This window comes from Callithrix jacchus, chromosome 6, assembly GCF_049354715.1.
Source record: "Callithrix jacchus isolate 240 chromosome 6, calJac240_pri, whole genome shotgun sequence".
NCBI lineage: Eukaryota > Metazoa > Chordata > Mammalia > Primates > Cebidae > Callithrix > Callithrix jacchus.
In genome coordinates this window covers 130044049-130060998 of record NC_133507.1, presented here as the reverse complement: position 1 = coordinate 130060998, position 16950 = coordinate 130044049, and the positions used below count along the sequence as shown (strand labels likewise).

The 16950-nt window shown below is 38.4% G+C and overlaps 1 pseudogene; it reads left to right on the top strand.

Moving 5' to 3' along the window:
• Positions 1 to 15487: 15487 nt before the first annotated feature.
• On the top strand, positions 15488 to 16119 carry LOC100385589 (small ribosomal subunit protein eS7 pseudogene; annotated as a pseudogene).
• Positions 16120 to 16950: the final 831 nt, after the last annotated feature.

Here is a 16950-nt window from a genome sequence, read left to right as displayed (position 1 = left end):
ATCGATTAATGAGAAATCATTGCCTCTGACATAGAAACTCACTGGTCATGTAGATATCAAACACATAAGAGATAAAATGGATATCAATGTCTTGAGATATGCAACCTGGCTTACTTTCCTAGATAATAAGTAGTAGCTGCATTTCTGTTTTGCAAGGAAGTATAAATAATAAAAGAAAATCAAACTTACCCAAAAAAGTAATTTCTAAAAATCCACTGATGGAGCTAATAGCATTGTTTATTTCAAAATTGGCCCATAAGTATTTTCTCTCTACTCTATCTAAATTTCAATGTAAATGAATAACCTTTAACAACCCCTTTTTTAAAGGCTTATATTTACTAGTAGAAAGTCCCAATCTGTAAAATGTCTTTTAGACACCTAGACTGTTTTGTGTACATAAACCTACAATTTTTGAATTCATGGAGCCTGTCTGGTTGGAGACTGCTGTAGCCATGTAAGCTGTGTGATTAATGAAGTATAGAATGGAGGTCCTCCAAAGCAGAATGTCTCTTTTTTGGGAACAATGTTTCTATAAACATTTCTCAAGAATTCTAAAATTGAAATAGGTAAAGCAGAAAAAAAGAGGATATTGGGAGAACTGAGTCTTACGGTGTCAGGATCCTCTAGGAAATGAACATTTCATCAATGCCCAATGCTTGCCTGTATCCAGTTAATTATTATAAAATTTGATATTGGGTAAGTTGACATTTCATATGGCTTTACTTTGACAATTCAACATGTTGTATTGACATGCAAAACAATTTAAGAAATACAAAATAATGAAATATAAGTAGTCCTTACATTCTCAAAGTATTGTGTAAACATGTCTCAAGGTCTACCAGGAAAAAGTTACACCTTTCCTCTCTCTTTTGGGGATGCAGCTAGTTAAAACTTTCCTTTTTTAATTTTATATAATTTTGATTGCACACAATATGAAAATGATTAGTGACAAAAACGGCAATATAAATCAAGGGAAAGCATTCTACAACATCCCACTTGGTAGTGGTCTAACAGAAATTGTGTTTGATCAACACAAAATTAACTGACAGGGTTTTTAAATTATCATCTTTGCAAAGCATATAATTAATGTCAGTGTGTAATTGCAATTTTACCTAATGTAAACAACTTGTAAAATAATGAGGTGATTTATGAGTAGCAGAGGTCAATGGTAGAAAGATTTAGATTTAAAGTCTTTGAGATGATAAAAACATAGGATTAAATTAAGTGCCAAAACAGTCTAGCATTTTGGTATTTTAATTACTGGTAAATACTTACATTTGTAAAAAGCAATGGTGTCTTACTTTTTCTAAATATATTTTGTTTGAGAGAAAAATTAAAGGTAATACCAAAAAAAATGCCCTCTTGATTGGTAATCAAGAGACCTGGAGCTTTTATTCCTGTCTCAGCTGCACACTAAATGATGTTCCTGGTTGGGTTGTTGCCTTAAATTGTGTTCCCCCAGAATCAAACCCTGAGAAAAGTATTTGCGGGCATATTATTTATTAGAGGGGATCCCAGGAAGCACTTCTAGGGGCATAGAAAATGTGACAGGGAAGGGAAGGAAGACAACAGGGGGGCGTTATTAAGCAGGTTACTCCCATGGGTAAATGGGGTCAACCCTCCTAAGGAATTCTGGCAGACTGTGTAGAACACACCTTAGTGTTTGTTCTACCAGGAAGGTGAAGAAGCTGGGGTATGTATTCACCAGCTTCTGTCTTTGCTTTAGTCTTGGTCCTAAGGTAAGTTTACTCCCCAGCACTCCCAGTATCCAGCAGAAGCCTGCAAGCAAACAATCACAGGTGCCTCCAGCTGGAAGCCATGAGATTACTGTGCACAAGAATAGGGACTCCAGAAGAGACATAGGCAGGGAACTGACAGTCTCTGCTACAGGTGTTTTACCCCTATGGTCAGTTGCCCCAACTGTAATGTAGAAATGGTATTGCTTAGTGTACCTACCTTTCAGTTAATGTGATGATAAAGGTGATGCATGTGAAAGACATTTATAAAGTTTTGGCTTGAAATACACATTAAATAGCATATGCAATATTAATTTAAAAATTGGCTCTATAATTCCTAGATCTATTTCATGTTTCCATTATACGATTCATTGCTTTTCCCATAAACTCCAGACAGTTAGGACTGGTATAACTTGCAGAATAATACAAACCAAACTGAAAAGCTACTGCTTATGATTCTTACTGGTATGGTTTTAAATTTTATATTAGTAATTCATCTTTTACATGTGACATCTGGAAGCATTTAACTGCTACAGCCTGGCCAAATGAAAGCTTTCTATATGTTCATGATTGATTCCCATCATTTTAAAAAAAAGGTTTTTTAAAATCTGTATCAAAAAGACTGGTATCTTGAGTTGTATTTCTATTGCTTATGTGACATTTAATAATTTTCTGGAAATACATTATTTATTCCTAATCAGAACACTTTCATCTCTACCACAAATATTTGCACTCTCCCTGAATTTTGATACATAGTTTTTTGTTAAATAATTTACTTTACATTATACCTATGGTGTCAGTAACTAACTGAGGAGTTTTAAGATTCTGAATCTCTAGGCAAACACACTGAAAATTAGGGTTTAATCATGGAAGCTTTAGCTTCTTTTCTATCAAAATAAACTATTTTCATTTATTTCAAAAAACAAGAAGACAAAATGTATATTATTGTTGTGCGTATTTGTTTTTACCTCTAACTTTAAGTAGAGATGATGGCTCTTTTGCCCATTTTCCTATTGCATTTTTATTTTTTACTAGATTTCTTGAAATGCTTTGGATTGTTTTTACATATTCAGTAACATATAAAGTTAATTATAAGAATTACTTATTTGCCTTTTGTATGAGTGGCCAATATTAATTTTTTGCTTTATCATAGATTCTATAGTGCAGATTTTTTTGTAATAGAGATAATTAACCTTTACTTTGAGGTGTCCTGGCTTTTATATCAGTTAGAAAGAACTTTTTTACTTGGAATAATTTTTTAAAATTTTCCACATTATGCTTTAACTTTTAAAACAATTATTTGATTAATTTTGACATTATTCTAGTATAACATATGACACAGGAATCCTGTTTGTATTGTTACCCAGGCTTATAGTTTTAAAGTTTCTTTCTATTTTATGGTTGAATATACAATTATGCATGTAAAAGTAACACAGTAAAATGAATGTTGTTTTCACAGCCTTCATGTCTCCCATCTTTCTTCAACAGTGTTGTGATTATGAAACCTATGCAGTTAATCATTAGTATTAACACAGCCATCTTTTACCATTTTCTAATCATTCATTTTTACTGAATACTAAGGGAAAATGAACTAAAATGTTCAAAAACAGTGCTTGAGCAGTAGTATTGTAATGCCGACACACTTAATGATTCTCTGGCAGATGCAACTCTAATTCTAAAAGTACATAGGAAAGTTTTTCAAATGGACTATAAGTGCAATAAAACAAAACTCTGGGATTCTGTTAAATATAACTAATTCCTCCACATCAGATAGAACTGAGTTTCCCACATTTCTTTAAAGTTGACGCATCTCAGGCAAATCTAATGATTGAATAAAGCTACTTCTTACACTGCCCAGAGTATCCTTGTGTTGGGAATTTCTTGCTTCCTATCAAGCTTGCTTCATTTCTACTTCCCTCTGTTTTACTTGTCCCAATTCTAGTATCTACATAGCAACTCTACTGATGCCACTGAACATTGTTTTTTGGATATATAGTCTCCATATTAAATGTAGGATTTGAAATTCTGAGATGACTCACATGTCTTTAATTCCACATTGAGATGGGCTTCACTGTTTCTCCTCTGACCCTATTAAAGAAGCTTTTCTGGGAAATTTAAACTTTAGCCCAGATAACAGATAAAATCCAGAAATAGTCCTCCTACCAAACCAGAGAGAGAAAGAGAGAAGCAGAGACAGTTTCGTCCACCATTTTGTCTTCAGAGATAGAGCCAGAGTTTTTGAGCTCCTTCCCATATTGGTTCCACATTCTCTAAAACACTCATCTTTATCCAAGTTTTCCTCTGAACAATCACCTCTACTTGAATTTAACTAGTGAGTTTGTATTAAATTTTGTCTTTCTTTTCAAAAAATTAATGAATGGAAAAATTAGTAAACATAAAGAAATAAACTATCAGTATATGTCTGCATTGTAAGAAATTATCCATGGAGATGCAATATCTTGGTGATGCTGTCTTCATAAAAGAATAGTCATAGAAATACAGCCAAATTTCTAATACAACATATTTTTGAAAATCTGATCATCAGTATGATGCTAATATTAGGTGTCAATTTGATTGGATTGAAGGATGCCTAGATAACTGGTATTTTTCCTGGGTATGTCTGTGAGGGTGTTGCCAGAGGAGATCAACATTTGAGTCAGTGGACTGGGAGAGAAAGACACACCCTCAATGTAAATGTGCACCATCCAATCGGCTGCCAGCTCAGCTAGATCAAAGCAGGAGGAAGAAGGCGGATGAGCTGGCTTGCTGAGTCTCCTGGCTTTCTTCTTTGTCTCGTGCTGGATCCTTCCTGCCCTTGGTCATCAGACACCAGGTTCTTCAGCTTTTGGACTCTTGGACTTACACCAGTGGTTTTCCAGGGACTCTCAGGCCTTCAGCCACAGACTGAAGACTGTGCTATCAGCTTCCCTACTTTTGAGGTTTTTGGACTCTGACCAAGCCACTGTTGGCTTCCTTCTTCCTCAGCTTGAAGACAGCATATTGTGGGACTTCACGTTGTAATCATGTGAGTCAGCTCTTCTTAATAAACTCCCCTTCATTTATACATATACCTACCCTATTGGTTCTGCCCCTCTAGAGAGCCCTGACTAATAATCCAGAAACAATTAATAGTGTTAAACATTTACATGGAGGAATAAACTGTCCCAAATGTTTTCCATTAACAGCAGAAATTTAGTTAACAGACTAGAAAACTTACTTCTGCTTCTTACATGAAGTGATTGCATCTATTAGGTTGGAGTAAAGTAATTGTAGTTTCTGAAATTAAAAATAATGCCAAGAAACCACAATTTCTTTTGCATCAACCTAATATTTAGGAATAGTGTTGAAACTATGCCCCAAAGAGTTAAACACACCAATGACTAACAGAAATTCTTGAGTTTACAGGATGACAGATGAGAAAAGAAATGACTTGCAAAAACACTGAAACTCTGTCTGCTTATAAGAGAAGGCAACTGGCTAAAATTAGCTGGAATCAATATGGCCAACTAGATTCTGCACAGAACCAACTTCCTGACATCATAACCCGAATTTTCACTGCATGTTTTATACTAACTTCTCCCCAAATTTGTACATGTTATTCATTAGCTAGTGTGAAGAAATATCTGTGCATGCTCAAGGATTTTCCAGACCTCCCTTTTCCTTCCACCAATCACCTGCTAATCCCAGATTCCACCACCTAAATCTTGTCTAATCAACTACTGCCTTAAAGACAGCACAGGGAATAAATTTGAGTTAGATTCCTATCTCTTTGTTGGCCAATTTGCAATAAAAGGCTTTTTTTCCCAAAAAAAAGAATCCCATTGTCATAACATTGGCTTCTAGCACATGAAGCAGCAAGCTCCTTTGGCTCTGTGGCAGTGTAGAAATAGGAGTTCGTTCCTACCTGATAACAACAGTACTTCAACTACTTACATTTTGACACAGAATGTTGATGAGTTTCATAAATGACTCTCACATGGGGAAGGATGAATTCTTCTGTTACTAAGGAGATTGCAACCAAATCTCAGAGATCACAACCAAATATCAGATGGCAGAGAACATTTAGAAACACACCCAACCCAACACTTCACACGCATAGCTTTAAAAATTTTGAGAATCACATCCTCCAGAGCAGATTTTCAATGTGAATTTTACTGTGAACCAACAATGTTTCTACACCCTCTACTTCTAACCTCATGAATGAGGAAACGGTGGAAGGAGAAAAACTGAGAAGAGCCATAACATCTGTTCTAGAAGGGAGTTGCAAGAGGAAGTACAACAAAAAATATGACTTTAAGACACATGCACAAGTATGTTCATTGCAGCAGTATTCATAGTAGCAAAGACATGGAAAAGAACCTAAATGCCCATAAATGATAGACTGTCTAAAGAAAATGTGTCACATATACACCATGGAATATGATGCATCCACAAAAGAAAAGGTTATGTATTATACAGATACATGGATAGATTTGGAGGCCATTATCTTTAGCTAACTAACGTAGGAACAGAAAACCAAATACTGCATGTTCTCACAAGTGGGAGCTAAATGATGAGAACACATGATCACATAGAAGGGAACGACATGCACTGGGGCCTATCAGAGGGTGGAAGGTAAAAGAAGGAAGAAAATCAGAATAAAGTTTAATGGTATGAGGCTTAATACCTGGGTGATGAAATAATCTGTACAAACCCACATGATACAAGTTTACCTATGTAACAAACCTGTACATGTACCCATGAACTTAAAATAAAAGGTTTTTGAAAAGGAACAATGCCAGAACTAAGGAAATATAAATAAAGTATGGACTTCAGTTAACAAGCAAAAATAAGTTACAAAACCCAAAAAAGAGGCTGACTACAAATGTATGTTAAAATATGTAGTGTGTGAAAGTCTAGAAGAACTTCCAACGTCCCATGTAAACATCTCTAAATCAGAATTTATGGTATCTGGTTTCACATCTCAAATGATTACTTGGATTTGAGTTCCTGGTCTTTATTCTGTTCACAATCTAGACAATGTACCTTCAGTGTACCTTACAGTATTTGGCGTCACATCTCAAATGATCCCTTGGATTTGAGTTCATGGTCTTTATTCTGCTCCCAGTCTAGACAATGTACCTTCCTGGAATGTCTATGGACTCCTCCTAGCCCCCAACATCATGAGAAGAGGTCCACTTCTCCATCCCTGGGTTTTCTTCAAGACATAAATACACGTGGTTCAGCTCCCATCTAAAAAGAAAAGGGATCAGGCAATTAACCACACTTAACAAAGAAGAAAATAGGTTTGTAAAGGTAAGTCATCTTCCCACTGATGTTCTAATATTTTTACCTGTAATTGGAATGATTTTGAAATGATTGATATTAAAAAATGAGAAAAGAGGGCATCCTTGTCTAGTGCCAGATTTCAAAGGGAATGCTTCCAGTTTTTGCCCATTCAGTATGATATTGGCTGTTGGTTTGTCATAAATAGCTTTTATTACTTTGAGATACGTTCCATCGATACTGAGTTTATTGAGGGTTTTTAGCATAAAGGGCTGTTGAATTTTGTCAAATGCCTTCTCTGCGTCAATTGAGATAATCATGTGGTTTTTGTTTTTGGTTCTGTTTATGTGGTGAATTACGTTTATAGACTTGCGTATGTTGAACCAGCCTTGCATCCCCCAGATGAATCCTACTTGATCATGGTGAATAAGTTTTTTGATTTGCTGTTGCAATCGGCTTGCCAATATTTTATTGAAGATTTTTGCATCTATGTTCATCATGGATATTGGCCTGAAGTTTTCTTTTCTTGTTGGGTCTCTGCCGGGTTTTGGTATCAGAATGATGTTGGTCTCATAAAATGATTTGGGAAGTATTCCCTCTTTTTGGATTGTTTGAAATAGTTTTAGAAGGAATGGTACCAGCTCCTCTTTGTGTGTCTGGTAGAATTCGGCTGTGAACCCATCTGGACCTGGGCTTTTTTTGTGTGGTAGTCTCTTAATTGCTGCCTCAACTTCTGACATTGTTATTGGTCTATTCATAGTTTCAGCTTCCTCCTGGTTTAGGCTTGGGAGGATGCAGGAGTCCAGGAATTTATCCATTTCTTCCATGTTTACTAGTTTATGTGCATAGAGTTGTTTGTAATATTCTCTGATGATGGTTTGAATTTCTGTGGAATCTGTGGTGATTTCCCCTTTATCATTTTTTATTGCATCTATTTGGTTGTTCTCTCTTTTCTTTTTAATCAATCTGGCTAGTGGTCTGTCTATTTTGTTGATCTTTTCAAAAAAACAGCTCTTGGATTTATTGATTTTTTGAAGGGTTTTTCGTGTCTCAATCTCCTTCAGTTCAGCTCTGATCTTAGTTATTTCTTGTCTTCTGCTGGGTTTTGAGTTTTTTGATCTTGCTCCTCTAGCTCTTTCAATTTTGACGATAGGGTGTCAATTTTGGATCTCTCCATTCTCCTCATATGGGCACTTATTGCTATATACTTTCCTCTAGAGACTGCTTTAAATGTGTCCCAGAGATTCTGGCATGTTGTGTCTTCATTCTCATTGGTTTCGAAGAACTTCTTTATTTCTGACTTCATTTCATTGTTTACCCAGTCAACATTCAAGAGCCAGTTGTTCAGTTTCCATGAAGCTGTGCGGTTCTGGGTTGGTTTCTGTATTCTGAGTTCTAACTTGATTGCACTATGGTCTGAGAGGCTGTTTGTTATGATTTCAGTTGTTTTGCATTTGTTGAGCAGTGCTTTACTTCCAATTATGTGGTCAATTTAAGAGTAGGTGTGATGTGGTGCTGAGAAGAATGTATATTCTGTGGATTTGGGGTGGAGAGCTCTGTATATGTCTATCAGGTTTGCTTTCTCCAGGTCTGAGTTCAAGCCCTGGATATCCTTGTTGATTTTCTGTCTGGTTGATCTGTCTAATATTGACAGTGGAGTGTTAAAGTCTCCCACTATTATTGTGTGGGAGTCTAAGTCTCTTTGTAAGTCATTAAGAACTTGCCTTATGTATCTGGGTGCTCCTGCATTGGGTCCATATATGTTTAGGATCGTTAGCTCTTCTTGTTTTATTGATCTTTTTACCATTATGTAATGGCCTTCTTTGTCTCTTTTGATCTTTGTTGCTTTAAAGTCTATTTTATCAGAGATGAGAATTGCAACGCCTGCTTTTTTTTTGCTCTCCATTTGCTTGGTAAATCTTCCTCCATCTTTTTATTTTGAGCCTTTGTGTATCCTTGCATGTGAGATTGGTTTCCTGGATACAGCACACTGATGGGTTTTGGATTTTTATCCAATTTGCCAGTCTGTGTCTTTTGATTGGTGCATTTAGTCCATTTACATTTAGGGTTAGTATTGCTATGTGTCAATTTGATACTGCCATTTTGATGCTAAGTGGCTGTTTTGCCTGTTAGTTGTTGTAGATTCTTCATTATGTTGATGCTCTTTAGCATTCAGTGTGATTTTGGAATGGCTGGTACTGGTTGATCCTTTCTATGTGTAGTGCCTCTTTCAGGAGCTCTTGTAAAGCAGGCCTGGTGGTGACAAAATCTCTGAGTACTTGCTTGTTCGCAAAGGATTTTATTTTTCCTTCACTTATGAAGCTCAGTTTGGCTGGATATGAAATTCTGGGTTGAAAGTTCTTTTCTTTAAGAATGTTGAATATTGGCCCCCATTCTCTTCTGGCTTGTAGTGTTTCTGCCGAGAGATCTGCTGTGAGTCTGATGGGCTTCCCTTTGTGGGTAACTCGACCTTTCTCTCTGGCTGCCCTTAGTATTTTCTCCTTTATTTCAACCTTGTTGAATCTGACGATTATGTGCCTTTTGGTTGCTCTTCTTGCAGAATATCTTAGTGGTGTTCTCTGAATTTCCTCCATTTGAGTGTTGGCCTGTCTTTCTAGGTGGGGGAAGTTTTCCTGGATGATTTCCTGAAGAGTATTTTCCAGCTTGGATTCATTCTCTTCGTTCCCTTCTGGTACACCTATCAAAGGTAGGTTAGGTCTTTTCACATAGTCCCACATTTCTTGGAGACTTTGTTCATTCCTTTTTGCGCTTTTTTCTCTAATCTTGGTTTCTCCTTTTATTTCATTGAGTTGGTCTTCAACTTCAGATATTCTTTCTTCTGCTTGGTCAATTCGGCTATTGAAACTTGTGCATGCTTTGCGAAGTTCTCGTATTGTGGTTTTCAGCTTTTTTAATTCATTCATATTCCTCTCTAAGTTATCCATTCTTGTTATCATTTCCTCATATCTTTTTTTTAAGTTCCTTAGTTTCTTTGCATTGATTTAATACATGTTCTTTTAGCTCACAAAAGTTTCTCATTATCCACCTTCTGAAGTCTAATTCCATCATTTTATCACAGTCATTCTCCGTCCAGCTTTGTTCCCTTGCTTGTGTGGCGTTTTTGTCCTTTCTAGGAGGCGAGGTGTTCTGGTTTTGGGTGTTTTCCTCCTTTTTTCACTGGTTTCTTCCCATCTTTTTGGGTTTATCCGCTTGTCGTCTGTGTAGTTGCTGACTTTTCAATTGGGTCTCTGAGTGGACACCCAGATTGTTGATGATGAAGTATTTCTGTTACTTGGTTTTCCTTCTACCAGCCTAGCCCCTTTGCTGTATGACTGCTGAGGTCCACTCCAGGCCCTGCTTGTCTGGGGTGCACCTCTAGCAGCTGTGGCGCAGCGAGGGATGCTACCCGTTTCTTTTCCTGCTATCTTTGTCTCAGGATGATGCCTGCCAAATGTCAGTCTTTTGGATATAGAGGGGTCAGGGAGCTGCTTGAGGAGACAGTCTGTTCTTTTTAGGAGCTCAATTTCTGAGCTGTGAGCTCTGTTGTTCATTCAGGGCTGTTAGGCTGCTATGTTTGATTCTGCTGCAACAGAGCTCATTAAAAGAACCCTTTTTTCTCAAATGCTCTGTGTTGGGGGGTTCGGGCTTTATTTTTCTATGTCCTTTGAGGTGTCCTGCCCAGATAGGAGGCAGACTAGCCACTGTTTGCCTGCTGAGTCTCCGCCCTGCTGTTGAGTGATTTGCCCTGTTCCTGCAGGCTCTGCTGTGGTCTCCGCCATGCCCTGCGGCAGAGTCTCTTCATTGTAGCATGTTGCGTCAGCAACGGCAGGCTGCGTCAGCAGTGGGCGTGTATCTCAGTAGGGACGGGTTGCCTCGGCAACGGCTGGCTGCGTCAGCAGTGGGCGTTTATCTCAGTTGGGGCGGGTTGCCTTGGTAGTGGTTTATGCCCCTCCCCCACAGAGCTTCTCGGACCGTCTGCTCGGGATAGTTTGAAATCACGGTTTTGTTCGTCCCACTGGGTATCCCGAATGCTCTGTCCCTGCAATCCCCTGGGCTGGCCTACTGTCCAGGTCTCGTTCAGTTTCAAGTCCAGCCCTCTCAAGTCTCAGGTTGCCGGTTCAACAGGGCACCTGGACAAGCACGCCCTGTGGGGATTGCTGGGTAGGGCCAGCCGCCGCTGCGCCCCGGCTGCCGGCTTCGCCAGGCAGACTTACTGCCTGGCGTCCCGTGTCTTTTTTATACTTGGGAGTTTCCCCGTTCTGTGGGCAACAAAGATCAGTCTGGAAATGCAGCTCAGACTCACCTCTTTGTGGATTCAACAAGAGCTCCAATCCTGGGTTGTTCTCACAGCGCCATCTTGAGTCCTCGCGGCTGATAATTTTTAAAAATTATTATTATTACCAGGCTGGAAAACGCTGGTACAGAATAATAGTTTGCTAAATACAATATTTATTTTGTATACAATATCACTTAACTAGATATCAATACTTAATTATATGACTTTAAATCCTGCATCATTAGGGATTACCTAGCTGAAGAATTTGTCTTGATATGCTTTTTTATGATTATATAATTTTGATGCTCTTCTTCTATAATCTTTCATGTTTTTTGATCATCTGCAGAGTTGATCATTGTGGTATTTTATTAGAGAATTTATTAATGACAGAAAAAATATCAGTTTTTGCTTATGACACTACTTTAAGTTCTAATTTACATAATAGAAATGAAACTTTTCTTTGTGCATTCCTGAAGTTTATTCTCTCTCTCTCTCTTTCTCTCACTTGCTCACTTGCTCTCGCTTTCTCACTCTCTTGGTCTTTTCCTCTCTGCCCCTTCTAACTGTTGGCTGTGTTTTTCGAAACATATACCTCTGGCATATGTGGTGGTTTTCAGGTTTAATTCAGTTTTGAAATGCTCTTCCATTAGGCAGAGCTGTGGTTTTGAATTTTAAACTTTTAGGTTTAAAGTTTTTTAATAAACCGTTGTGTTTTGGAAGTGACTTCTGAAAGGGAACAAAAAAAGAAAAAATAGCTTTTCTTAAACCTGAAATCAGTTTCCACCCAAACCTACTAAAATCACTTTAAAGTGGGGATGATTTTTTGAAGGTCTAGATATGGCTGATTTGACTGACATTTTAAGCAAAGAACCGTTTTTCTAACTCTCTGATTTAAAGGAGCCATCCATCTCTTTGTGTCATAGCAATTTTATTTAAAGTTTATGAAATAAATATTTCACAAAGATATTGTATATTGAGACAATAGTAACACAGTAAGCAAAACACACAAAAAAAATTTTAGATTATAACTTTTGATTTGAGGGAAACAGTTTTTAAAACTTGAATTTTGAAAAGACATATTTTTATTAAGTATAAAGAGTAAGAGAACTGTAGAAACAATTTAGTCCTATAAGTCTAACCATTGTTTTTGCAACTTCCCCCAGAGGAAAACAATTAGATTTATTAAATATAATATTAATTGTACCAGCTAAGTTTTATAACACCTGCTAATTCATTTAATAAGCATTGTGTTGTACCTACTATACCATATTTTGTAGGGACCATTATTTTCCCCCTTTCAACTCTTATTTTAGAATCAGGGGGTACATGTGCAGGTTTGTTACAAAAGTACTTCTCATGACACTGAGGTTTGGGGTATTGTTGAACTTGTCACCCAGGTAGGGAGCGTAGTATCCAATAGGTAGTTTCTCAACTCTTACCCTGCTTCCTCTCTCCCTCTTCTAGTAGACCCCAGTAGCTATTGTTCCCATCTTTATGTCCGTGTGGACATAATGTTTAGTTCCCACTTACAAGTGAAAACATACTGTTTTGTTTTTTGTTCCTGCATGAATTTACTTAGGATAATGGCCTCCAGCTGCATCCATATTGCTGCAAAGGATACAATTTCATTCATTTTTGTGGACACAAAGTATTTCACAATTATATGGTTTGGCTGTATCCCCACTCGAATATCACATTGAATTGTAGCTCCTATAATCCTCACGTGTCATCAGAGGGACATGGTGGAAGGTAATTAAATCATGGGGGTAGGTTTTTTCCCTTGCTGTTCTCATGATAGTAAATAAGTCTCATGAGGTCTAAGGGTTTTATAAAGCACAGTTCCCCTGCATAAGGTGTCTTGCCTGCTGTCATGTAAGACATTCCTTTGCTCTTCCTTCACCTCTCCCATGACTGTGAGGCTTCCCCAGCAATGCTTAACAGTGAGTCAATTAAATCTCTTTTCTTTACAGATTACCCAGTGTTGTTTATGTCTTTGTTATAAGCATGAGAATGGACCCATACAGTAAATTGGTACCAGTAGAGTAAGGTGCTGCTATAAGGATACCTAAAATTGTGGAAGCAACTTTGGAACTGGGTAACAGTCAGACATTGGAACAGTTTAGAAGACTCAGAAGAAGATAGGAAAATGTGGGAAAGTTTAGAACTTTCCTAAAGACTTGAATGAATTGACCAAAATGTGGACAGTGTTACGGACAATAAGGTCCAGGCTGAGATGGTCTCAGAGAGATGAGGAACTTGTTGGGAACTGGAATAAAGGTCACTCTTGCTATGCAAAGAGACTGGCAGCATTTTCCCCCTGCTCTAGAGATCTGTGGAACTTTGAACTTGGGAAAGATAATCTGAAATTGGAACTTATGTTTAAAAGGGAAGGAGAGCATAAAAGTTTTTTAAAAATTGCAGCCTGACAATGTGATAGAAACGAGAAACCCATTTTCTAGGGAGAAATTCAAGCCAGCTGCATAAATCTACATAAACAACGAGGAGCCAAATGCTTATCACCAAGACAATGGAGAAAATGTCTCCAGGGCATGTCAGAGGACTTTGAGGCAGCCCCTGCCATCATCACCAGCCTGCCCTGAGTCCTAGGAGAAAAAAATGTTTCTGTGGGCTGGGCCCAGGGCCCCCTGCTGTGTGAAGCCTAGGGACTTGGTGCCCTACATCATAGCCACTCCAGCTGTAGCTAAAAGGGGACAAGGTACAGCTCCAGCCATGGCTTCAGAAGATATAATCCCCTAGCCTTGGCAGCTTCCACATGGTGTTGGACCTACAGGTGCACAAAAGTCAAAAATTTAGGTTTGAGAACCTCTGCCTACATTTCAGAGGATGTATGGAAACACCTGGATGTCCAGGCAGAGCTGTGCTACAGGGGTGGGGCCTTATGGAAAACCTCTGCTAGGGCAGTGTGGAAGGTAAGTGTGGGGTCAGAGCCCCTACACAGAATTCCCACTGGGAGCTGTGAGAAGAAGGCCAACATCCTCTCAGAATGACAGATCCACTGACATCTTTCATGGTGCACCTGAAAAGCTGCAGAAACTCAACACATGAAAGCAGCTGGGAGTCTTTACCCTGCAAAGCAACAGGGGTGGAGCTGCCCAAGACCATTGGAACCCATCTTTTGCATCAATGTGACCTGGATGTGAGACGTGGAGTCAAAGGAGATTATTTTGGAGCTGTAAAATGTGACTGCCCCACTGAATTTCAGACTTGTATGGGCCCTGTAGCCCCTTGTTTTGGCCAATTTCTCCTATTTGGAATGACTGTATTTACCCAAAGCCTGTACACCCATTGCATGTAAGAAGTAATTAACCTGCTTGTGATTTTACAGGCTCATAGGCAGAAGGTACTTGCCTTGTCTCAGGTAAGACTTTGGATTGTGGACTTTTGAGTTAATGCTAAAGTGAATTAAGACTTTGGAGGACTGTTAAGAAGGCATGCTTGGTTTTAAAATATGAGGACATGAGATTTGGGAGGGGCCAAGGTGAAATGATATGGTTTGGTTGTGTACCCAGCCAAATCTCATCTTGAATTGTAGCTCCCATAATCCCCATGTGTTGTGGGAGGGACCTACTGCAAGGTAATTAAATCATGGGTGTGGGTTTTTCCCATGCTGTTCTCATGATAGTGAATATGTCACACAAAATCTGATGATTTTTATAAAGGGTAGTTTCCCTGCACATGCTCTCTTGTCTGCCACCATCTAAGATGTGCCTTTGCTCCTTCTTCATCTTCTGCCATGGCTGTGAGACATTCTCAGCCATGCTGAACTGTGAGTCAATCAAACCTCTTTCCTTTACAAATTACCCAGTCTCAGATATGTCTTTATTAACAGTGTGAGAACGAACTAATACACATGGTGTGTATATTCCACCTGTCCTTTATTCAATCCACCATTGATGGGCACTTGGGTTTATTCCATGGTTTGCTACTGTGAATAGGGGTGCATGTGCCTTTTTGGTAGAATGATTTATTTTCCACTGAGTATATACCTAGTGATGAGATTGCAGGGTCAAGTGGTAGTTCAACTTTTAGTTCTTTAAGAAATCTCCCAACATCTCTCTATAGTGGCTATACTAATTTACATTCTCACCAACAGTATAAAAGTGAGGAGCAACAAATTTAAACATAACTCTACAAGTATTTACAATTTTTGGAAGAAAATAATCCAGACTAGCATGAAATAAACAAAAGGGGAGATTTGGGTCTTTTCCTAAGTCGGCACTCGCCAAGGAGAAAGCCATGTTCAGTTTGAGCGCCAAGATCGTGAAGCCCAATGGTGAGAAGCCAGACGAGTTCGAGTCCGGCATCTCCCAGGCTCTTCTGGAGCTGGAGATGAACTCGGACCTCAAGGCTCAGCTCAGGAAGCTGAATGTTACCGCAGCCAAGGAAATTGAAGTTGGTGGTGGCCGGAAAGCTATCATAATCTTTGTTCCTGTTCCTCAACTAAAATCTTTCCAGAAAATCCAAGTCCAGCTAGTACACGAATAGGAAAAAAAGTTCAGTGGGAAGCATGTTGTCTTTATCGCCCAGAGGAGAATTCTGCCTAAACCAACTCGAAAAAGCTGTACAAAAAATAAACAAAAGTGTCCCAGGAGCTGTACACTGACAGCTGTGCACGATGCAATCCTTGAGGACCTGGTCTTCCCAAGTGAAATTGTGGGCAAGAGAATCCGCGTGAAACTGGATGGCAGCCGGCTCATAAAGGTTCATTTGGACAAAGCATAGCAGAACAATGTGGAACACAAGGTTGAAACTTTTTCTGGTGTCTATAAGAAGCTCATGGGCAAGGATGTCAATTTTGAATTCCCAGAGTTTCAATTGTAAACAGAATGACTAAAAAATATATTCGCAAATAAATAAATAAATAAACAAAAGGAAGATAACTTGACTCAAAAAAGAGTCTGGATGCCTAAATGCAGTAAATAAATAACAACTAGCAACTGCAAATGGGGAATAAAGGTGGTGTAAAATGAAATCAAGTTTCAGAATAATTTTTTGGCCACAATTTAGAATACAAGCATACCTTGGAGATATTGCAGATTCGGATTAAGATCACCAAAATAAAGTGAATATTGCAACAAGTGAGTCACATGTGTTTTCTGGCTTCCTAGTACATTTAAAAGTTATATTTATACTACACAATAATTTATTAAATGCACAATAGTACACATGGACACAGAAAGGGGAGTACTAAACACTGGGGTCTATTGGGGGGAAAAGGGGAGGGCCAGTGGGAGGGGGAGGTGGGGAGGGATAGCCTGGGGAGAAATGCCAAATGTGGGTGAAGGGGAGAAGAAAAGCAAAGCACACTGCCATGTGTGTACCTACGCAACTGTCTCGCATGCTCTGCTCATGTACCCCAAAACCTATAATCAAATAAAAAATTAAAAAAAATAAAAATAAAAATAAATGCACAATAGTAAATCTAAAAATGTACATACCTTATTTTAAAAATACTTCATTGTTTAAAAGAATGCTAACAATTATCTGAGCCCTCGATAATTCATATTTTTACTGGTGGAGGGTCTTGCCTCAATGTTAATGGCTGCTGATCAACTGGGGGTGGTTGCTAAAGACCAGGGTGGCTGTGGCAATTTCTTAAAATAAGATAATGATGACATCTGCTGCATCCATTGAATCCTCTTTTCACAAAAG